The sequence below is a fragment of the Macaca mulatta genome, chromosome 3 (assembly GCF_049350105.2).
Source record: "Macaca mulatta isolate MMU2019108-1 chromosome 3, T2T-MMU8v2.0, whole genome shotgun sequence".
In the NCBI taxonomy this organism is placed as follows: domain Eukaryota; kingdom Metazoa; phylum Chordata; class Mammalia; order Primates; family Cercopithecidae; genus Macaca; species Macaca mulatta.
In genome coordinates this window covers 102,699,444-102,723,299 of record NC_133408.1, presented here as the reverse complement: position 1 = coordinate 102,723,299, position 23,856 = coordinate 102,699,444, and the positions used below count along the sequence as shown (strand labels likewise).

Sequence of the window (23,856 nt, the reverse complement as noted above, 5' to 3'; positions counted from 1 at the left end):
CAGCGATAAATGGAAACACCTGGGCGGCAGATAAGGCCACCTGAGTGTGATCTGCTGAGGAAACCTTAGGGACGCGTGCCACTCAGTATTTCTTTTATCACGCCAGGCAGGGCAGAAGCACAATCTAGCCTGTGACAGATGGCAAGGTTCACTTTCTCATTCATTCGTTCATTCATTCATTCAGTCAGTCAGTCAGTCATTCAAACAACCTCAGGAGGTCAGCAGGCCCAGCTCCCTGCCTGAAATAGGTCAATGCCTGAGCCACCAGATGAATTAGAAGGTTATTGATCCTGCTTTTAACCACATCTGCAAAAAGACATTCTAGAAACTAACTCTGTGTCTTGTTCAAATCTTTAATCACCCTTTCTTTTGTGAAACCAAACCCCCTCCAGCTACAATTTCTCATCTTTATAGAGATGAGAAATATCATCTTTTGTACCCCGTGGCCAGTCAAAAAGTATTTTTATTGCCATCTCTGCTGCAATAACCTCCCCAAACTTGAAAACTCTAAATCCGGGTTTCTTCCCATGTCCCCACACCATATTAAACAATCCCCACCTCCTTTGCTCTTCCTTCAAAGGTCCTACTCATCTACCTTTTAATTAGCATGTTTCTTTTCTCTCAGCTCATTCCAGCATCTACACATCATTTAGAAACCAAAACTTGACACAGAACTCTAATAGTTGACAAGAGATGTAGCTGCTATTAAAGTGAAAATGATCCAGTGTGTGTTTTCACAAAGCCGCTACCTGGACCCCCAAGCAAGTTACTTAACATTTCTGTTTCCGCACCTGTAAAGCTGGTTCAATCATAAAGAATGAGGTCTGTGAACATGACATTAGGAAGACCTACCAGCAGCTGATCGTCTGTAAAAGGTAAAAGTACTTCTTTTACTTCCTAAAAGAAGTAGGTTCAGAAAGACACATAGAAATTAACCAGGTCAAGAGAAGAAAGCAATCCTACCAGAGGCAACTGCATGTGCAAAGGTCCTGAGGCCTGACCTGAGGACCAGGATGAGTAGATCCCAGAGAACAAGAAGAGGGTTGTGAAATGAGGCTGGTGAAAGAGGTAGATAACATAGGGCCATGTAAGCCAGGATTTTGGTCTTTTGTTTTTCAAAGCACTGTGAAGATGACGAAGTTATAAGCAGATTTATATATTTTGTAAAGGCTCCTGGCTGCAGAATAGGTTGGACACAGAGAGGATGTGGGGAGAGTAGGAAGCTCTCCAGGTAACCTAGGAATGGGACTGTGAGAGCTCGGACTACGGTGGCATTTGTGAAGATGAAGAGACGTGGCTAGATTTGGAAATGAGAATTAACAGCATTTTACTGATTCACTGAATATGGCAGTGAGCGGGAGGGAGGTGTCCAGGGTGCTGCCAAGTGTCTGATTTGCTCATCTTGGATGGCGCTGCTGTTTACTGAGGTGGAATGCTGGGGGAGGAACAGGTTTGAGGAAGAAGGCATGAGTTCAGTGTTTGGACATGCAGAGTTTGAAGTGCTGTGAGATGGCCAAGTCGAGATGTGGAATAGGCCATGGGATTTATGATTGGGAGCTCGGAGGAGAGCCTAAGCTAGAGATATAAATTTAAGAGTCACCAGCATATAGATAATAATTAAAACCATGAGTACGGACGAGGTCATGGAGGGAGGGTGTAGAATGTGAAGGAGAAGAGGGCAGTGTATCAAGCCTTGAAATTGTCCAGTATTTAATGGTAAGCAAGAGGAGCACGAGCCAGGAAGGAGACTGGGGAGAGTCCCAAGAGGTGGGAGAAAATCAGAATGTCAGGTCATGGAATCCATAGGAAGAGGATGTTTTAAGAAGAAGGTGATGCCAATAGTGATGCACAGAATGGCCAAGCAGGACCCATAGAATGTGATGTGTCAGGAAGTGAAGTGTGGCATTTGTTTATCCTTAATGATCTCATCTAGGTTATATTCCTGTGGGATTTTCAGGATTGTGTGCACTCCTGGGTTTTGTTAACTCAGAATTTTTCCACCTTTCCTATGCATAGCTACGGCTTATGTTGCATGTTATGACCGAACTTCCTATCCAACGTGATCAGTTTAGCAACACCAGGGTTATATCTCATCTATCCAGATACTTCTGCTGTTCAGACTGCAATCAAGAATTAGGAAAAAAGCAAAAAATCACAATGCATTCTCGCTAAAGTCTTGTCACTAATATTCATGTGTTTACTAACAGAAGCCATTATTTAGCTTTCACTGAGAGCTATTTAACCTTTACAAGTTTTACAAAGATAGATGTTCCGTTTCTCCATCCACAGCAAAATGGAAAAAACCTGTGGGCAGGGGCTAAGGTGGAGGAGGAAGACCAAGGAGGAAGGTCACTGAGGCATGTGAAAATTGTTACAGTACAGTCAGTCCTCATTAGAAGTAGATGAAAATCTACAAAAACCAGGCAAAAGGACCACAAAATTACAGCAGTCTGAGTCAATTTAGTGAGGAATAGATACACCTTAGTCCTCAGTAACCTTTGGGGAAAACATCACAATATAGTGCCTGTTAATAACAGAGTAACCAAGGAAATTTGAAATAAATGCTTGCTACGTTAAAATAAGTGGGGAAAGCCTATCATGTGATTTTCTTTTCTGTCCTTGTATTTTCTATAAAGTGGTTTTGAGAACTATAGGCTCAATCAGTTTCAAGTTAAATTTTTGGGTAAGAATTCACTCTAGGAGGTAATGTACACATCAGATTGTTCGGGGATGTTAGGATTGACCAGAGGGCTCCGGTATCATCAGCCTTATCCAATATATTTCCTGTTGGCCTTTCACCTAATGGTTTCGCAGCTATTAAATATGGTCCCCTAGATGTATCATTTTACTAGAAATTAATAAATTCAGAATGTGGCAAACTCTACAGAGCAAACAACTTAGTTTTTTAAACAAATAAATTGCAAGGAAAAAAGCCAGCAGGAAAGGGAAGCTATAGATTAAAATATATTTAAGAGACACGACAACCAAATCCAGTGTATAGGTTTGTCCTGCTTATTAGTAAATGGACATTGACTCATTAACTGCGGAAATTTTAAAACTGACTGGAAATGCAATCCTATTTTTTAGGTGTGATGACAGCATGGTAATTACACATTTTTTAAAGTCCTTATCAAGATACATACTGAGGGATTTATAAATAAAATGACATGATTTCTGGTATTTGCTTCAAAACAATCCAGTGGATGAGGGTAGTAGGCCATGGAAGAATGAGGGAGAGGGCTTGGGGAGAGAGGAAATCAGATCAGCCTTGAGCTGCCGTGAAGGCCGGATGACGGGCACATGTGGGTTCTCGGTGCCATGCTCTCCACTGTGGATGCATTCTTGAAATTTCTCTAACAAAAAGCTTAAAAATAGGGAGAAGAGGCCAGGCATGGTGGCTCACACCTATAATCCCAGCACTTCAGGAGGCCCAGGAGGGTGGATCCCCTGAGGTCAGGAGTTCGAGACTAGTCTGGCCAATATGGTGAAACCCTGTCTCTACTAATAATACAAAAACTAGCCGGGCATGGTGGTGGGCACCTGTAGTCCCAGCTACTTGGGAGGCTGAGGCAGGAGAATTGCTTGAAGCCGAGAGGTGGAGATTGCAGTGAGCCGAGATTGCACCACTGCACTCCAGTCTGGGGGACAAGAGTGAGACACCATCTCAAAACAAACAAACAAACAAATAAATAAATAAATAAATAAATAAATAAATAAATAAAATAAAGGGAAGAAGTCATTTCTTCTTCATCTTATTATTTTGGAAGAAAATATTTCTAAACATCTTCTTCAGCAGGGTAGACTGAACAACACTAAAAACAGATTATCTGGAAAGTCCAATGGTGAATACAAAGATAAATTAAGAAGAAGCACACCTTGGAGTAATGGAAGTGTGACTACATTATTACCTCAGTAATTGAAACAACCAAATTGAAGCCAGACGAGAAATCACTCCACACTCTGATGGGTTAGAGAGCTCCAATGCCTCAATTAGAACTGACTTCTTTTTTTTTTTTTTTTTTTGAGACGGAGTCTCGCTCTGTCGCCCAGGCTGGGGTGCAGTGGCCAGATCTCAGCTCACTGCAAGCTCCGCCTCCCGGGTTTACGCCATAGAACTGACTTCTAATGGAAACACTCATGAACTTCAGGCAGCAAAACCCGCTTCTGTCGCGGCTCTGTGGCTCTGTTCCATAAGATAGGGTTCTGTGCCTCAGTGAGCTCCTGTATGAAGCCCAGTCCCTTACCCTTCTCCTTCCTTTGCTCTCTTCCTTTGTTCCTCTGCTCCAGAGAAGTCACCCATTCGTTTGCTAACTTAGGAGTGGCAATGCCAGCAAATATTTTGAGAAGTTTTAGGGAAAAAAAATTTTTTTTAATGAAATTCAAACTACTACGGAATGGACTCTTCACTTCCAAGCCATCAACTCTCTTTCCTTCATACCTGGTCATGTGGTTCCCATCCAGGACCATCGTTGCCCCCTTGGGCTCCCTGGCCTACCTGCTTCGACAAGGGGAAGGCCACCATGCTGCCCTCTGCAGCTCCGTGGGTGAAGGGAGGACAGGTTGGCCAGGCAGGGAACCGCAGGCGAGGGCCTGGGACTGACTGACTTTTTGGTTCACAGTCATCTGGGTTGCATATGCCTGAAAACTTCTGGGGTTTCAGGGTACACCAGGGTCACTGGAGATGGCAGGTTCAGAGAATACCCAGCATCTGAGGTTTTTGCCCCCTCTATGCTTGTGTTTTTAACTACACCATTTCCTGAGCTCAATAAGCCAATCACCCACTGAATTCCTATTCATCTTTTAAGAGCTCACCTTCACCATCACCAAATCCACAGATCTTTTCCCAACCTGTCCATCAAAGCTAAAGGACCCTTCCTCTCCTTCCAACAGTTCTCTGCTTGTGAAGTTCTTATAACATTTAAGTATCTAGGGAACCAACCAGTGGTGAACTCCTCAAGGGCTGGACTGTGTCTCATTCACTTGTGTATCCATGCCCCAAGTCATGCCCATCCCTGGACATTGCCTCATGTTCACCCCTGTGCCTTTGAACAGGACACATGAGCTCTGTCCATAGCCCTCCAACCCTCTTCCACCACTTGTCTCTAACCAACCCCCTTTGCCTCCTTCCTGCTATCCCTCCTTTTCCATACCACCACTTTCCCACACCATCTCTTTCTTCCCCTGAATCAAGAAGTGAGAACATCAGGAAAGAGAGGGATCAACTTCATGCCAGAGTCTCAGGCTGTCCCCACGGATTTTCCTGTGCCAGGCCATTTGGCTGGTGATTGCTGAACTAGATGAGAATTCTCGGCCCTACCCAGGAGTCCTCCAGCTCCCACTGCCTCATGGGCCCATCACAGCTTTCTGGATCAACAAACCTCTCCTTCAGTCAATAGGAGCTTTGTGAACTAAACAACAGATGCCATAGGGCCTAGAAGGCAAATAAATATGGCTATTCAACATTATATCGCACTGTGTGTAATTCAGGAAATTTAATTATGGTCTCCCTAGCAACAGTAACGCAACTTCAGGCCTGATACACAGGCCTTGTTTTCTGGTGCACAAGGGGGTGAACTTCACACCTTCACATGGATGGAGACAATGCAATCTGGCAGACTTACAATTGCCATGGGAAACCTCAGTGAGTTCTTCCTCGCAAATCCTATGCTTCCAAATTCAAAGCTGATTTTCAGCATTTGGTATAAAGACTCGGGCAGTGGAAGGCACTAACATAACCCCAGACGAGTATAGGTAGTTAAATATCATAGGCACAGATCTAGACGCTGGATACACTTTCTAGACGCTGGATACACTTTCTAGATGCTGGATACACTTGAGACACAGAACGTCTGAGCAGGACTCTCAGAAAACCAAGTGTCAGGATCAGACCTGCATACTGCTCTATTGCCTAAAGCAGGGGTTATTAACTTGGGGTCTGTGATGTCCCCAAAGAGAGACTGATGGCATGGTGGCTGGGAGCATAGATTCCAGTGCCAGACTTCACAAGTTCAAATCCTATTTAGCTCTTCCATATATGGAGCTATATGACCTTGGGCAAAGGACTCACCTTCGCTGTGCCTCAGTCTCCTCATCCATAAAACAGGGGTAACATTATTGGGAGAATTCAGGGTTATTTGGTTAGTTTTGCTTTGGAGCACAGAGTAATACTGGACCTCTAGGCAGGATTTACTAATGACAGCACTTAGCTATTTTGCATGGCCCCACTTGTAATCCTGTGCCTGAGCCAAGTCAGAATTGGGACACGTCACATATGGGCTCCCTTGAGTTTGTTCTCTTTTATTTTCTGAGCAAATCATATTTCTTTTTCCATTCCTCACTCCTCTGCGAACTTTAATTAAGCCCTCTCCCATCTAGAGAGCCAGGCGAGGGTTAGGTTTGTTTTTGAAAAGCCTCACAAGCTTGCACAGCAGCAGGTTTTGCCACAGTTTGACAGTTCCAGTTCAGCTCGGTGCGGCTGATTTATAAGACACTGAGCTCATTGGCTTTATCCTCTGTTCTCTCCCAGTCATTTCTCAATCGAGTCGCCCTAGCTGGAAACATCTGAGAAAGAAATTTACTGAGAGATGCACAGACAGCCTATTCACATTTCATAACGTTTCAGGAGCCTTCCCCTAGAGGAGCCAGCGGTAGCCAGTTAACTCATGCATAATCCCTAGCTAGTGTCCCTACCCCCATCACTCCACTCACCGGTACAGACAAACCCAGGCTCCCTCCAAACTAGGCTTCTTTGACCCTCATGCTAAGTGATGTAGCCATCAGAGCACACACTGTTCTTAGACCTCACCCAGCCTCGCCTGTGACAGCAGGATTAGACAGGGAAATATGAACGGAAAGCACCCAATGAATTTAGTGATTTAATTGTCTGAGTACTTAAAAATTCAGGATTAATTCCACTTAACTGCAGTTGTTTCTTTCTCATCAACAGGAATCTCTTTAAAATAATTTATAGAAATAGGAACCTAATGGAGGCTCAAAATAAGCCTTTGCATGACTTATCAACCTCGCTTTCCCCTTCTCTAGCCAGCCCCTCTACCCACACCGATTTGGTCTCAACATACAGAAACCTCTAATCTGAAACCGGTGTTTCCCAGTCAACCCTCCATTTGTGCTTGAAGTAATTTGAAATGGCCACTTTCTGTGTCTTGTTCTCAGACGTGTCTTGGTCAATTAGTGCAATGTCACAGCCATGTGTAGTTATTGTAACTCCAGCTGTGAGCTGTTAATAATAAACTTGCCCACAGGACAACCCTGTCATATGGTTGATGGTCAATCAAGACTAAAATATGCATTCGGAGAAAAAAATGCTCCTGTCAACAGTGCGTGGGTGGAGGTCATTGGTTAGGATGCCGGCATGTAGCTGCCCAGTTTGGGTTAATGTCATGTCGTCGGCATCCTTGACTCGCTCCCACTCTACGATGTTTGTCCTGAGACACAAAGGCGTGATAACTAAAATGACACAGCTGGAATCAGAAGACAAGTAGACAAAACATGGGGAAATGTAGAATATGGGTCAGGGAATAGGGATTTGTTGAAAAGAAACATAGCTCAGATTCTTTAGTAGGAAAAGAAGACAGATCTGCGTTTTGGTCATGGGAAATGATCTGTGGGCTACAAGACAAATTTTATTTAATGGGAGTTCTGAGGCAAATAAAAACAAGCTGATTTGTGGCAAATGAGTGAAGAAGGAACAGTCACCCACTTGGGTGATTCCGATTAATTTCCTTCACAGGATCACAGGGTGTTTTGAGTATTTTAGTTCAGTTTTAAATTTTGGTTTTCCAAGGGGTGGCTCTGAGTGGGGAGACTCTTGGCAAATAGAGGAACCTTGACTTTTGTTCCTAGATATCTGCCGCAGTATGAAAATCAAATGGCATTTACTTGTCTCTATGGCTAAACTGCTACTTACTCATCTCTATGTCAGTTTCATCTGCAATTACTAAGAACCAGTACAGAATGGTAAAAAGCCATGCCAACTGTCTCAGTCAGTCCATGCTTTCCTGTGTGTTCAAATAAGTTCTCAATACAATATCTATCATAGATAGCATTTCGTAATACCCTGAAGGCCAGGCTGTGAAAAATCTCCAGTCTCTTCACTACCGCAGTTCTCGGTTCAACATTTTCTATTAATAACTGAAAACCCAGGGAGGCCGAGGTGGGTGGATCACCTGAGGTCAGGAGTTCAAGACCAGCCTGGGTAACATGGTGAAACTCCATCTCTACTAAAAATACAAAAATTAGCTGGGAGTGGTGGCATGTGCTTATAATCCCAGCTACTCAGGAGGCTGAGGCAGGAGAATCACTTGAGCCCAGGAGATGGAGGTTGCAGTGAGCTGAGATTGTGCACTCCAGCCTGGGCGACAGAGCAAGACTCCATCTCAAACAAACAAACAAACAAACTGAAAACCCAGGTTAAAGCAGTACATGCAGCTTTTTCTTTGAATTCAAGCATTCCATTGCCTCCTTTAAAAAAAAGACATGTTTTTTCTCCTTTATCTTTTTTTTCTGTACCGCTAAGGAAGTGAAATGATTCAACTCCTACTGAGGTTTCTTTTTCATAGAAAGAATGAAATATTTGTCCCCTACTAAAAACAAAAGAACTTTTAATTGGCATTCAAAGGGTAATCACACAATAAAGGCCTTATTAAAAGCCTGGAGCCCTGTTTACTCACTGTGGAGCCTGACTTGATTATTTGATAATTAGAAACACCCTGCTAATGACTGGACTGGAGTCTTCCCTGAGGGAGTGCTCCCTTCAGGGAATGCATTATTTGTCATTGAGAAGGTAAATTACTCCCTTCTCTTTCCTCCCGTATTCTTTCCAGATTTGCCTGAAAATTGTGGGAAGCCAGAGAAGACTGCCCTGTCTGGAGATACCCGTGCACATGCACAAGTGCACACACATACATGCATGCTTCTCCTCCATCCCAGTTAGTTGGTTGCTAAGGGTTCGCTGAATTTCCTGTCATTCTGAGACTGTTTCACTAGCTTAGTGGTTCTCAGCTGGGTGCATGGCAATGTCTGGAGCTGTGTTTGGTCGTCAAACTACAGAGAGGAGAGGGGCTACTGGCATCTAGTAAGTGGAGGTCAGGGATGCTACTAAACCTACAATGCAAAGAACCCCATCCCCACCGCCACCCCCCACCTCGGCAAAGAATTATCTTTCTCAAAATGTCAACAATGCCAATGCTGAGAAATACTGCACTAACGATCAATTTAGTTTGAGGTGACATGATCAATCTATGGGTTAATGTTCAGAATGAAAGCAATGAGACAAAGGGGTATCAAATTCCTCTTACATCATTTTCCCTTCACCCCACCAAAAAATTATACCTGATTCACCCCAATTCTGCCTAAGCCAGTTTTCCCTATGATATTGTAAGGTGGGGATCAGCAACCTACAGCTTAATGCATCTGCCACCTACTTTTGTACAGCCAACAAGCTATGACTGCTTGTTACATTTTTAAATGGTTGAGAGGAAAACAAAATGAATATTATTTGTGACCCAAGAAAATTATGTGAAATTTAAATTTAGTGTCCATAAATAAAATTTTACTGGGATCCATCCACACCCACTTGTTTACATATAGGCCATTGTTACTTTTGTAATATAGCAGCAGATTAATCTTGACAGAGAGTATATGGCCCCCAAAGCCTAAATATTTACTATCTGACCCATGACAAAAAAATGTTTGCTGGCCTGTACTATAAAACCCAAAACCAATTATGTGCCCTGCACAAAAGACAGACTCAATGATTCCCGGAGATCCCAGGTCCCACGGTGATTAGGAAAGGTGTGTAAATAACACCGCACTCTTTCTACATTTGCTACTCTCAGATATCACCAGATTGGTGGGAGGTCACTTACACATAAGTTATTTGTTTTGTAATCTTACCACAGTTATAACTTTCTTGCCCCAATAAAACTCATCATGTGGTTTCAAAGCTGGGCTTTCCTCTCAATTTCCTTCCCCAGCATTAGCCTGAAATGAGGATACAAAACCAGAGAGAGAAGGCAGAAGGGTCTGATTTATCTTCCAACTGGATCCTCAGCCATGAGTAATTGAAAGAAAAACATAGGGGCACCCTAGCCACAAATTCTCAGACATCTCCCCACTCCCCGCCGAAACTGACAGTCCTCTCCCTATTTCAGAAACAGTTTGAACATCCAACAGGAGCATTCTCCTGTCCCAGAAAAAAAGGGTATTTAGGGATGTTACCCACACAGACAGAAAGAGGGTAGCTGGAACAGGGTTCTACAAACACAGGGGTTAGTGCTGTGTAACCTCACCTATTTAAAATGAAAAGGAATACACACAAAAAGCCTGCCCCTGGCACTGTCCATGCCAAAGGGGTTAAGCAGCCCCACATGCATACATTCCAGTTTGGAGACATGAAAAGGACACACATAGAAGGCTGTGAGGATGCAGAAGAGGGAGAGATCATTTCTGGATTTGGAGATGATAGTGATAAGAAGGAGTAAGTGGGACAAGAGGAGAGCATCATCATTTATTGGTGTCAGAAAGTACTCTGAGCACTTTACATATATCTTCACGGTAACTCAAAATGTTGATAGTGTTCAACCCATTTTATAGATGGAAAAACCGAACTTCAAGACGTTAAGTAACTTGCCTAAGGGCACAGAGCCAGTAAGGTAGTGGAGCAAGGATTCGAAGCACATCTGTCTGACTGCTCTTCTCCATGTTGAGGGGATTTTGTCATTGAGAAAGTAAATTACTCACTTCCCTTTCCTCCCATTTTCTTTCTAGAGTTTTTGCCTTAAAATTGTGGGAATCCAGGGAAGACTGCCACAGCAGAGGCAGGAGATGAACATGCGTGGATGAGTAGGATACAGATTGGAAAACTAAAGAAAAAAAAACATTCTAAGTAGGATAAAGGGATATGAATAAAAGAACAACTCTGGAATGGGTGTGTTACATTAGGGATGGTTCAGAGATGGAATAGAGGAGTCTCTTGGAAGCAGAGTTTACACAGGGCAGATAATACTGGAAAGGTTTGATGAGGCCCAAACATTGCCAAATGCAACCATTGTTAGGAATCAATTTTGCAAAGTCTTGACATTTGACGTTGAGTCCATGTGGAAGGAATGCGCTATGGTAATAGCAGCTTTATTCATGACTGCCAACACTTGCAAGCAACCAAGATGTCCTTCGATATGTAAATAAATCAAACCAGTACAACCATATGATGGAATATTATTCAGTGATGAAACGAGCTATCAAGCCACCGAGAGACTGGAGGAAACTTAAATGCATACTGCTAAGTGAAAGAAGTTCATCTTAGAAGAACTAAGAAAGAAAGAAGCTACATACTGTGTGACTTCAACTATATGACATTTGGGAAATAGCAAAACTGTGGAGACTGTAAAAAGACCCATGGTTGTCAGCAGTTACAGGAAGAGTAGGATGAAGAGGCAGAGGATTTTTAGGGCAGTGGAACTATTCCGCCCCACACTATAATGGCAGATATGGGTCATTATATATTTGTCAAACCCATAGGATGAAACACAGAGAACGAACCCTGATGTAAACTATGAACTTTAGTTAATAATATGTCAATATTGGCTCATCAATTGTAACAAATGTACCACACTAATGCCAGATAGTAAAAACAGGGGAATTTGGGGTGGGTGGAAGAGGGGATATATGAGAACTCTATGTACTTTGGGTTCAATTTTTTCTGTAAACTGAAAACTGCTCAAAACAAATGTTAATTAAAATTTTAAAAGGTTACTGGACCCTGATTCTATACCCTTCTCTGACTTGGAGCAAATCACAGCCTCTCTGGGGCTTATGGACCAAGAGATTAGTGCATGACCCATGGCCATAGGACATCCTATTGCTGGAATAATGTATATTTGTTTAATTTACTCTTTTCATTGAAGAATGAATGAGAGATGGAGGGTTCTTGGGCCTCAGGCTCATGAATGTAAGCCCTGAGGGTTTCTGGGTATTTGCAGCAGTGGATCAGGATCCATGAGATCGCTTCCCTCTTGCACATGAGGTCACTTTGCATATAAGGGCCCCAATACCAATGTGTTTGTGGTGTGGTCCTGGTTTGTTTAGAATGGTTACCAAATCCCAACTTCTTCAAACATTTTTTAAAGTGCTGATTACTTTGCAGCATGCTAGAAACTGGCACCCACAAAATGTGTTGACTTTAATGAAATAGATGTGAGAATTAAAACATCTTCCCTTCCACACCCAGCTTCCAAGCTTGTGTGCTGAGCTGCCTGACAGAAAGTTGGCCTCTGCAGGCCCCACAGCTGCCATGGAAATGGCAGTGTGACTGGCAGCTCTCAGCAGTGTGTCCAGGATGTACTAATATTTACCGGAAGAGGCAGCCTTTGCTGTCACTGAGTCCCCACTCACCTCATGTGACTGCTGCTTCCCAGCCTGCTTCACAGAGTTGGCTCAGAGGAGGGTGTGGTCTAAGCTTGCATCAGAGATCTGGTTTTACCTTAATCCCTCAAAATCACAATTATATTTAGCAGATCTCAGCAGGCATAGTATAAACGATAAAAACCAACCTTTAAGGATATTGTTCACAAAGGAGGTGATGTAAATGCCAAGTAAGATGGGTAATTTAACTTTACATATATATGGATGGAAACATATATGGCTTTTAGACTGAATTTTCTACATATATAAACACACATACTTTTTAAACATTTTGGGTAGAGAAAATAATATCACCAACTTTTACTTGTGTGTGAACTTTGTAGACACAAAACTTAAACAGATGTGCATGTTTATGATTTTTAAAGATGCACATATGTAAAACATTCAATAGTATATTTGTTCACGCAGTTGATTTAACTGAGAGACCTTGTATTTACACATTCTAATTGTGTTATGCGAGACAGTGCTACGTATATTAAGTATGTTGACATTTAAGATTGAAAACCAAGTGGCTTGGTAGAAGTAAGTTCTTCATGTGTTTTGAAACTGTTCCAGACCTAAACATTATGCACCACTCAGGAAGGGGTAAGGAATAGGAGGGGAGCTGAATGTGGATTGATTCCAAAATACTTCATGAGGGTAAATAATAAGAAATTAAACTTAAAATTTTTAAATTCCCTGCTCCATACAAATCGCAAAATCTGAGGCTATTTTTCTCATTCAGAGAAAGCAAGCAGCCTTCGGCTTCTGTTGACGTGTGATATTTGAAAGAAGAGTGGGGTCTGGGACTGGGGATGGGAGGTGGGCAGCCGTCTATGGAGGCTCCTCCATCCAACACTTCTCAACGAGGATTCCAGGAGGCCCAGCCTATAAATGCCTGTATTGTCCCTCGCTCTGCAGTCACAGGCAGCTGAACATTTTGCTTGGTAATCCACAGAAGTGTTCTTCTTGCATGTAAGATTTGGGGTTTTAATACCCACTCTGTTTGGAAAACTTCTAAAATCAGAAATGATGTGGTCTGAAATGTTGACATGTTTGGCCCCATATGGACTCCACAGCTCAGAGAAATGAAGTGGCACATTTATCAGGTCTCAAGTTTGGGGTCCCGTATAGATTTATTTGAGCCACACTGGCCAGAGGTGACTGAGTCTCTTCAGTCCTTAAGCGCTTATGTTTTTTATTGTCCTCTCCAGCTGTAGAAGTGCCTCTGCCCTTTGGCACACAGTATTAACGGCACTGACAATTCTGCTTATTTCCCCTCTTTTTATCAGTAATTCAGCCTTATGAATCCAATAAATATCAGTCTAGGCTTGACTTACACATTGGTGAATTCTTTATCTGTCCTTTTCTAGTTTTCCACAGCTTTGGGGCAAATTATCATACCTAGTGAGACACACTTGGCAGGGAATAGTGTCCCTAGGGAAACTCTGGTAAAGTTATGAGGTCATATCAAGTCAATCTAGAAATACAAGCAGTAGTACCAATCTTCAGATGCAGAATCTAGAGCCTGTCTCAGAACTTACAATCGCTCTCCATTTTATAATTCCAATGAACATAGAAACAATCAAGGCTAAGGAATTTTCTGCTCCACGCTGCAGAGCTGCGTAGCTCCCAGGTTGGTGTGAGGGGCACCAGGAAAGGGGATTTGTGTCTCTCTGTCTTTACTCCTAACTCTCACCTTGACCATATCCAGTAAAATCAGCAAGTAAAATCTAGCAAGCTCTAGTGAAATCAGGTTAAAATAATCAACATGGGCAGCTTTCAGGAGGCTTAAGGCAACTGGGGCAAGTTTCTACGCATAGGAATTTCAGGCCTCTTCTAGTACCAGTTCCTCAGTCGCAGCCCAGAACCAGCCCCCCCTCTAGCTTGGGCCACCACTGTGGCTCCACTGGGGGACCCAGTTTCACAAAGCCATAACTGTGTCCTCTCAACATTTAGAGAAGCCAAGAGGCAAGCTCTGAACAACCGCTAAAGACAAAGTACACAATAGGAACCCCAAAAATTGGGAGGGAAAGGCGGCATTCAGAAGATTGCGTCAAATAAGCAGATTTCTGTAATAGTGGAAAGATAGAGTCAGAAGTAGGAGAATGTATGATGAAGGGGTAGGAGTATGTGTTGCAAGAGAAAAATGATATTCTCTCATAACCTTTTCTTTTGTCCCTCCTGCACTGTTCTGCACCCTGCCAAAGGGGAATTAGCAAAGATATAGACCAGCTCCCATCACACAGGTAATGAGGAGAAGCCCATGGAGAGAAAAGGGGAAGACCAGGAGGCTGGACCCATCTTTCCACCGTATTTGAGCATCACCACCACCACTGTCAATCACTACTACCAAAGTTTCTTTCTCTACACCTTTTAGGGGATAGGGCAAGTTTTGTCTGAGGGAAAAGTTTTAAATCTGAGGGAAAGACAATCACTGTGGATTTTAAGAGGACTAAATGTCTTAGCAGCTTGCGGTTAAATGTCTTAGCTTGCAGTTCCCCCTGGGCGGCTGCAGCTTGGGGGAGGATCCCCACTCCTTAGCAGCTCTCCTCTTGTGGTTGCCCCAGAGTTTGCAGATGGAAGGAGCCCGCCGCTCCTTCAGGGCTTAGCACGTGGCTGGTCACTGCCTCGGTGGGGTCAATCAGGCCCCCTCTCTCTGCCGTTCTGGGAGAAGTATCTGTCATGGTTCTTTCCACACTGATTTTATTCAAGAGTTTCTACTTTAATCCTCACGTCTTTGCCTTCTTGTTTTGCCTGTAGAGAACTTCATAAGGCCTGGTTTTCCCTCCTTTTTCAAAGTGAGCCTCAGCATCTTCTGCTCTTTGCTGCCCCACGAAACCTCCCTCTGTAGCACCAACCTGCCGTCACACACATTGTCAGAGGTGACATCAGGCGACGCAACTGTATAGTTTCTTGTCCTGCCAATTTCTGAGAATCCATGGGGCACATTCCACAGGACACTAGAGATGTGCCTTGAGGAGGGGGAGAAGCTGTGTGCCGCATTCCACTCTTGGTTGGAATTCTGTAGTGCTCATTAGTCCACATCGAAGGTCCTAAGGCTTCCTCTCACTGTTAAGTGGCCTGCTTAACTGCCTATAAATTGGTGTTGCACCAACTTGTTTCACCACGGCCCTTGCCTTTTGATTCATACCTTCTACCATTTTGCAGAACTGCTGCTCTGAGGATCATGTCTCAGGATATGTTGCTGATCCACACGGAGGGTCTACCCAGGAGCCAAGGGCTTGTTATGTGCCATGCTTCAGGAAACAAACTCCCTTTCCGTCCTCCTTGCCTTCTCTTCGACTCAAGCACACAGCAATTCCGTTGAGGCCTAAGATACAGATCTAGAATTACCAGCCCCGGGATCCCAGCCCCGACTCGATGTACTACCACCCAAAGAACTCCAGGAGGTTCCTCCTGTCTGCTTCAATGTAGCAAAGACTGATGGTTGTCCTACAAAATCTTTTCTTTCTTTCTTCTTTAATAAAAGAATCTCTGATTTCTGGCTGGACATGTGCTCACTCTGAGTAAAACTATAGTTCTCAGCCTCCCGTGCACCTAGGTGTGCAACTATGGGAGGTGCTGGGTACAACATCTAGGAACTATGTTTAAAGGGAGGGAGTATGTGCTTCTTTGTCTTTTTCTCCTTGTTACTGCTGGAATAAGGATGTGGTTACAAGAACTTCTGCAGCCATTTTGGGTCACGGAGGGGAAGCCAGACGCTGAGCAGGATAGAAGGCAACTGGGTTCCTGACACCGCAGAGTAAAATCGTGTTCTAGGCTGACACATCTGGGCTTCTTTTATGAGAAAGAGAAATAGACTTTATTATTTAAGCCACTAGCTTTTTACTTTTTCATTTTTATTTTTTATCGTTAGCAAACTAACACAGGATTAAGCCACTATTATGGTGGGGTTTCTGCTACCTCAACAGAGTCTCATCCTAACTGCTTTGGTTCCTCTCTTCAGCTAACCCCTCAGACCTCTCAAAATCAAATTGAAAGCACAGACTATTTTCTAGAACAACCTCTCAGAAAGTCATCTTGACTGGGAACAAGTTAGCCTCAGGATGACCCCACTGGAATTCCTCTCCTGATGACCATCAGCCCTCTGTATCCAGACCCTCTGTCACTCAAGACCTTTCTTGAGGAGATGGTGAGATGGGGCTGGGTTGGGCAAGTCTCCACACCACAGTGATTTGCACATCAGCAGATCCAACTGGGTGGTCTAGTCTAAGTGGCCATATGTTTTCCCACTCTGCCCCAAATAGCCATTCCCTGAGTTTTCCAAATTTTTGGTCTTCATGTGCTCACTTGGCTGTGTTCCCATTCACTGTTGGTGCCTTTCCCACAAGAACCATCCAATTTGTTCATTAGTATATACACACCATCTATTCTGAAGGGCCTCAGCGTGATTTGGTTCCAATTCAACCTCACCCAACTTCTAAGTTAACAAAGATATTCTAATCTACTACCACGGTCCTGCCACTCTATTCTATGTTTAAATCCTTGGTGCCAAGGCTAGTAATTCAAGCAAAGGCACAACTCAGGCTATGTCACCCACAGACACCCCCTGAACTGGGCGAGACCTGGACCAATGATCGTTGGCTAGGATTTGGTTATCTGCACAATACCAAAGCATGCTAATGTAGCAACCCAATGTGTGTGCTTCCAGTTGTGATGAATTTTTCTTCATCTCTATTTATGAGATACATGAATAAAGGTTAATTATATATCACGACGGTAAAACTAGGCAACTCCATAAATATACAAACGTGGTTATCAGCCTTTTATACCCTTATTGTAGCAGTTATCCAGTGCCTGGAATTAGAAGAGTTCATGGCATATGCTTGTCCTCTGCCATTGGACTGTGAAGTACTTGCAGCACCTCTACAACCTCTGTAGTACCTAGCTTCATGCAGCAGTTAAGAAGCAAGTGCATTGGACTCGGATGGAGTCCAATTTTGAATAGCTGTGTAAATCTGAGAAAATTACTTAATCTTGCCAAGTCTCAATTTCCTCAACCAAAAAAAAAAAAAAAAAAAAAAAAAACAGGGATAATAATACGTATCTCTTAGGTTGTGCTGAAGATTACATTAGATAGTGTATAAGGCTGACAGCAAGTGGGAGCTGTGACTAAGTCACAGAGACACAAGTATTAAGTGCTCAAGAAATACCTAATCAAATGGAGTTTTCAAGAAGCAAGACCCCCATGTCCATAATCTATGAATTATCCTATATATCACTAAGTCCCCTCTCTAAGATATTCAGTCATTTGTTATTTGTTCAGCCAAAAAGCATTAGGCATACATTACCTACTAAGTGTTAAAAGAAGCTAGGGATCCGGAGATATATTTGACATAGTCCTTGCCCTCAAGGTGATTAGATTCTAGTAAAGAAACAGAAAGGTATACCAGTAAGTGCTATAAAAAGTTGTAGATGCTGTGCTAGAAGTATTCTAGAATTCACTGAGTGCCCAAAGAAGGGAGTGGTCTACTCTACTTGGAGCAGGTGTGAAGATGGCAAAGTCATGAAAGTCTTCAAGGAGTGGTGATTCTCAAACTGAGACTTGAAGTATGAGACAGGCAGACCATCCTCAGCACAAATGAGTGTGAGCAGAAGCAATGGAAAGAAGTGCATTGGGCTGGTTTTGGGGGGAAACAGCAAATAATTCCCCGTGGCTTAGGGTCTACAGAGGAGAGGACACCTGTGTGAGAGTTTGAGTTGGAAATCAGGTGTAGACCACCTAGGGAGGTTAGTCTTGATTAGTGGCAGGGAGTTTACCCAGCAAATTCCAGTCACCATCCAAGGGAGACAGACAGATACCCAGAGAAGGAACGAGGTGACACCACAATGACCTGGTTTTCTACTATCCAGAGACAATGGAGCAATGTCTATACATCTAGGTTACAGGGCCCTTGTCTTGTGCACTCTCACAAATCCCCAGCAATATCCCATGTTCTGGTTCATCCCTTCCACCATCAGGCGCCACCCACCTGGTGTTTCCCTTTCCTTAGGAGTCAGTCCTCTCCTAGATGATAGTTAATTGTATAATTTTTAAAATCTCAAATACCTCAGTACACATCAGTGTACGTTATTTATCCCAAGTTATAGACTTGCACTTGAACAGGGACTTTCTGGGCTAATACTTTAAACCAAATGGATAAAAACTCTAGTGGCAGAATTTCAAGCACTCTGGCACCTCTGTGAATGTGAGATTTTTGTACAAGAAAGTGGTGTTTTAACCACCAGTCTTAGGCTGTGGAATCAGCTCCTTCCTTTGTGTTTGTTGCCAACAAAAAGGTTTACAGAAAAAGAAAATAAGTTTCCCTTACAACGATTGTGAAAACAGTCATATTTATAAGCACAATTACCTACCTTCTGACTATCCCTGTGGCCAGTGTATGGTAGTTGCCTAATATGTGACCAAAGAAGGAGGAAGAAAAAAGAAAGGGAGGAAAGAAGAAAGGAAATAAGATTGTCCATAATCGTTTTTTTAACATGACTTCCAGCATAAAACTTGGTGACTAAAAACAGATATTTTTTCATTCCTAAGGGGTCAGGGCAAGGCACATAGATATCCAATTTATTGCCACTAAGCTTTTTATCCTAAAATTTGAAATATTTGAGTGTACAAAAAGTTTCATGTTGTATGCTCTTTATTGGATGCATAGATCTATGTTTATGGAAAGTTTTAATGGTTGCAAAGTCAAATTGCAAAAAGGATTCATTTTTGTAGAGATCTCGATATATCATACTGCATTCTAATAAAATTTTCAATACTGGCTGTAATGTAGATTATAATACTAATGTTTCCCATGGGATCCCGTGATCAGAACTCCTTTGGTAAATGTCCTAGAGTTAAGGTGAATGCACCAAAGAGCTGTAACTCACTGAGATTTAATACTGGCTAATGCAGTATGAAAAAATGGGCAGCAAATACAGGCTATAGAGAAACACTCCTTCAAGATTTGGAGTCCAGGTCATTCACAAAATGTTTTCTCCTCATATTCTGAGATTAATGCAGTTCTGACACCTTCCTCACAGATACATGATGATTTAGGAAAGACAACGAGAAAGCCATGGAGATAACAGATGAATGGGGCCTTCAGGCAGTAACATTGTAACGAGAAATGAAACTCGCACTCTTTGAACAGAATTTTTCCAGGAAACCACTTTCAAACTCTTGAAAGGGAAACATCAAAGTCTGAAGGGCAGATACGAAAAAAGTTTCCCCTCTTACACCAAAGTGACATAAATTCAATCTGACACACATTTATAGTGAATTTTGTGTGCCAACAAAGATAAAAAGGAAAAGGATACGTGCTTGTCCTCAAGGAACTTATTACAATTATCTCTCAGCTGATTGGGACCTCTGTTTTCTGAATATTGTTCCCTTCTGTCCTCTGCCTACTTCAAAAAGGACTGAACTTGTACGGGAGTTTTAAAAGTAGTCTCTTAAGATGCTCAATTTCTGTCAAACTACTAGGAAACACAAATGGTAACTACCATGAAAAAACATTTTTTCACCAATCAGCGTGGCAAAGACCAAGAGGCTCAACAACAGAATCCGTTGGTAAGAGTGTGGAGCAACAGGCACTCTCAGACATTTCTGGTGGGCGTGGAAAGAGATATGACCATTACAGAAAGCAACCTGGTGATGCTTACCTGAAGTTTAAATGCATATACAAGTTGATCGAACAACTCTTCTTCTGGAAACATATTGCCCTTTGCAAGTACTTTACTCTTGTGAAATGATGGATGTTAGGTATATCTGCAGTGCTACTGCTGTAATGGCAAGAGATCAAAAGCACCTAACTGTCCGATCATGGGGCATATGTGTCAATAGGCACATGTTTATTGACACATATATTCTGAATAAGCAGAAGCTATAATAACTGAGGAAGCTCTATATGAGCTCATATGGAACCAGAGCCAGATATATTTCTAGGAGAAACAAACAAGGTGCAGAAAGACCTTATGGTGTGTTGCTGTTTATGTTTAAATAGGTGCTGTGGGTGTGTGTGTAGAGAAAGAGCCATGTTGTGCATAAAATATCTCTGGAAGAGGACACAAGAAACTGAACACAGTGCCTCCTCTAGGGAGGGTGAGAGGATGGCTGGGTCCCTGGGCTAGAAGGGAGATTTACTGTTCATTATCTACCTTCCTTTTGTATCTTTTGCACCAGTTGCCTCTATTACTAATTCAAATAATTAAATTTAAAGGGAAGGTTTCTAGAAGGGCATGTTTCCAAACCAGAGATCTGAGGGAGTGCACAATGCACACTAGTAAACTAGTCATTTCTACAAGGCCCTACCACTTTTGAAGCCCATCAAATAGAAGGAGCTCGTTCTGGAACACAAGTCCTAAAACTAGATCCCCACAGAGAGAACTGGGGTGACTCTGTCCAGGGGTCTTTGGGACTCACTTCCCAGGTCCGCATTTTGGGACACCAGTGCCCTCTTTCTGCCTTGACTGTTGTCACCTTGAGGAAAAAATCGATTCCTCAGATTTCTGCATCCATGAGCACCCTCAGTTGCGCTCTGTGCACCCCCAGCATTGGGGTGCCCCATGGCCTTCCTCACCCATGCTTGCTTCTGTCTCCATGTCCTCAAGCCCCACCCATCCACCTGGAGGTCACAGGCAATCCTAATCCCCATCCCCCGGGATGTTTACCACCTTCTGTCTCCCGCTGCTGCTGCTGAGGCACACTCTTTGCGACAGGACATCTCAGTCATAGCATTTTTTTTCCATTGCATTTATTTGTTTGTCTCCCCAAACGGAATGTGAATTCCCTGGAGAGGGATCTGTTCATCTTTGTTTCCCCACAACAGTCATTCAGTTGAGATGTCTAATAACTGACCATCAGCTGAAGAGCCACTTCAAAGCTGGTGCCCCCCTGTGCCCTCTGTACCCAAACCACCAGCCCCCACTGCCCAGCAGGACCCAGGGATGTCAGCCCTTTGGGGACTGTGCCGGCCTAATGGCAACGAAGTTGTCTTCTTACCCAAAGGTCCACCCTGCCCCACCCTTCCAGAATTTACTCTCAGGCTTGGAACTGAAAAGATGCCCCATGCCATGATGGAAAAACAGGGTAGCTGCTCCACCAATTCATACTCTTTACATACCATGTTACACCCAACACCAGGACGCAGGTTGACCTGCAGCTGAGGGCATTTCCCGCAGCCCGCTTTCCTAAATCCCAGGGCTCCCAGTCCCCTGATCCTGCCTGAGAAGTTCCTGCTCAGGGCAACCGACCAGCAACAGCGTCCCCCTGAGCTCCCTGAATGCCCCAAAGAGACAACTCCTGGACTCAGCAGTGGGCCGTCTTGTTTACAAAGCCCACCCTCTGAGAACGGAAGCTCTGTCTTGGTTCTACGAAAATACAGTCAGTCCTGGCATTTTTGAAAATGAAATTTCCCTGGAGGATACTTTACATCGACATGCAACTATGCAACTTTCTGCCACACTTTCACCCCTGACACCTTGGGAGTGGTGCTGCTGGTGCCTCTAGCACCTGCTTCCCCGTCCTGCCACCTGGACAAGAAACAAAGTGCAATAGCCACATGCCTTGTAGGGGCTGGTGTGGGAGTGGGAGTCCTCAGGCTTGGCTTAAACTGGGATTCAGAGTCTGGCCATGTCTGGAGAACTTCTGAATCAAAGGGGTTGGGTGTTCATTGGCATGAGGAGTGTGACCTGGAGGGAGGAAGGTTCATGCTTCAGGGCCCTGAGCAGAGGCACCAATGCCCCAGGAGAGACGACAGAGTGGCTCCAGCACAGTGAGCCTGGAATGGGGCCCGGGATCTTCTGGCACCACTGGAAACTCTGACAATCGGTGTTCAGGGCAGCCACAAGGGAGAGGGCATGAAAGTCCCCAGGAAACAGCATTCGTAAGTGGCTTTGCAGGAAGGGACACTAACAATGAACCCTCAGAAAAGAACCTATGAGAACTGTCCTGAGCCCATGTGAAACACAACCATAAATAAAATCAGGGCAGAGCCACTACTGTCACACAGACAGACGCAGTGAGGCAGCCAAGTCTGATGGCTCATGTCAAGGTGGCAACCTTCCTACGCCAGGCAGAAGAGGCCTGAGGAATTCAGGCTACAAAAGCAACTTGCAGACGTCAAGGGTACTGAAAACTGAATCGACAGTCTTTCATCCCTGAGGATGACAGCTCCCAAAATGTAGAACACAGTCTGCTTCAGGCTCTACTGCCCCACCAAGTTCACTCCTGCCCGTCCCAGAAATGAGGTATGCAGCGACCAGTGAAATGCCAGCTCTTGCCCTTGGAAACGGCAGCTTGTCTTGACTACAGACACCTCCCCGGACGCACCCAGAGCCTCTATTACGCAAAGGGAATATAACTCCTGACAAGAGGAAATAAATCTGATCACCCAAAGCAGAAGCCAAAACCAGAAGGGTGATGGTGGTTTTCCAGCAGTGAATAAATCCACAGCTTGATTTTTGTTGTTGTTGTTTGAATATACATTCCAGATGTTTAAGAGAAATCTACAAGCCACATCTCTAGATTCCAAACTGGCCTCTCTGTTCATCTCCTCTCTGCCCTAAGCAACTCTCCTCCCTGTAGTTGAGTTAATTTCCCCCAAAGCCCACTTTGTTTATTAATTTGCTGAAGAGGTTCTCCAGTCATCACACATGTTCCATTGTTCTTAGATTTGCTTTTAGAACTGGGTGGACTGAACCAGTATTTCCAGGACTATCCCCTGCTAAAACTTCAGGCTTATCTGTTCTCCAAAAAGCATGTTTCCAACTTCGCTCTTGTTGCCTGTCACTCACCCCATACCCATAATCATTTGTGGATATCTTGCCATCTTTCAAATTCCAACTCAATGCCACCTCTTCCAGGAAGACCTTCCTGATTCTTCCAGTGGGAATCAATCTCTCTCTCTCTCTCTCTCGAAATGCAGCAGCCCCTTGTTGTCTCTGCTCCTTTCGTGTGATTCTTCTCACATTGCTTTGTGTTATGGTTGCTTTCCAAACAGGCTGTGCTCCTGAGGAGTGAGATGTATTTTGGATTTTCTGTACTACACTTTTTCTGATATCTCACAGTACTTACATCACACCTCACATGTAATATAGACTTGCAGCGTTTAGACTGCAAGGGGCCTGCTATGGGCTAAATTGTGTTTCCCCTCAAAAAATTAATATTTTGGAGCCCCAACCCCCAATGTGATGGTATTTGGATATTAGACCTTGGGGAAATAATTAGGTTTAGATGAGATCATGAGGGTGAGATCCTCATGATGGGACTGCTGTCCTTTTAAGAAGAGATACCAGCTGGGTGTGGTGGCTCATGTCTCAAATCTTAGCACTTTGGGAGGCCAAGGCAGGCAGATCACTTGAGTCAAGGAGTTCAAGACCAGCCTGGGCAACATGACGAATCCCCGTCTCTACAAAAAATACAAAAAATTA

At 43.6% G+C, this 23,856-nt stretch overlaps 1 long non-coding RNA gene across 1 annotated transcript in view; it reads right to left on the bottom strand.

Moving 5' to 3' along the window:
* LINC03007 (long intergenic non-protein coding RNA 3007) overlaps nt 1-23,856 on the bottom strand; it is a 64,699-nt gene that overhangs the window by 4,966 nt on the left and 35,877 nt on the right. The gene's annotated exons all lie outside the window — the stretch shown is intronic.